The sequence below is a fragment of the Tiliqua scincoides genome, chromosome 4 (assembly GCF_035046505.1).
Source record: "Tiliqua scincoides isolate rTilSci1 chromosome 4, rTilSci1.hap2, whole genome shotgun sequence".
NCBI lineage: Eukaryota > Metazoa > Chordata > Lepidosauria > Squamata > Scincidae > Tiliqua > Tiliqua scincoides.
Window position 1 is genome coordinate 24,561,303 of NC_089824.1, and position 693 is coordinate 24,561,995.

The 693-nt window shown below is 56.1% G+C and overlaps 1 pseudogene; it reads right to left on the bottom strand.

Moving 5' to 3' along the window:
- Window positions 1-309: 309 nt before the first annotated feature.
- Window positions 310-429, bottom strand: LOC136649843 (5S ribosomal RNA; annotated as a pseudogene).
- Window positions 430-693: the final 264 nt, after the last annotated feature.

The window sequence follows — 693 nt, forward strand, 5'->3', positions numbered from 1 at the left end:
GGGGGTAATTTGTACCAGGCCCGGGCCCTGAAAGGGGGCCCGGGAGCTAGAGGAGGGGGCCCGGAGCGATACAGTCTCCTGAGAGCTCAGCAGACTGCTGCACGGGAGACAGGACGCTGATGCAAGCTCCGACCAACTGGACTCCAAGTCCCCGATGGCAAAGCAGCAGGCTACAGCCTACTGGGCCTGCGCCCCTCCCTCAGAGCTTAGCGGTGGCGCGCAGGCTTGCCTCATGCAGGAGCACTGCTGCTTTGCCTGTGGAAAGAAAGAAATGGTTGGCAACCTTCAGTCTCGAAAGACTATGGTATAAGCCTACAGCACCCAGTATTCCCAGGCGGTCTCCCATCCAAGTACTAACCAGGCCTGACCCTGCTTAGCTTCCAAGATCAGACGAGATCGGGCATGTGCAGGGTAACAGTTGCTGCGGTTCTCAGAGGCAAGTTCATAGCAGGCAATGCCAGCACTCAGCAGCAGGCTCTGCGAACTGGCCTCCAACCTCCACAAGGCAAAGAGGCAGTGCCACCTACTGGGCTTGGGCACTAGTACACTAGGCAGACCTGTGCTCTGAGCTGTAAGAGAGGGGCTGAGATCTGTTCTTGTGGCCTGCTGGCATCCTAAATATTCCCTCAACGTTTTCAACGTCTGAAAACAATTTTGTGGCTTTTCTTCTCTTCAGTCTGGTCTGTCTCTAAA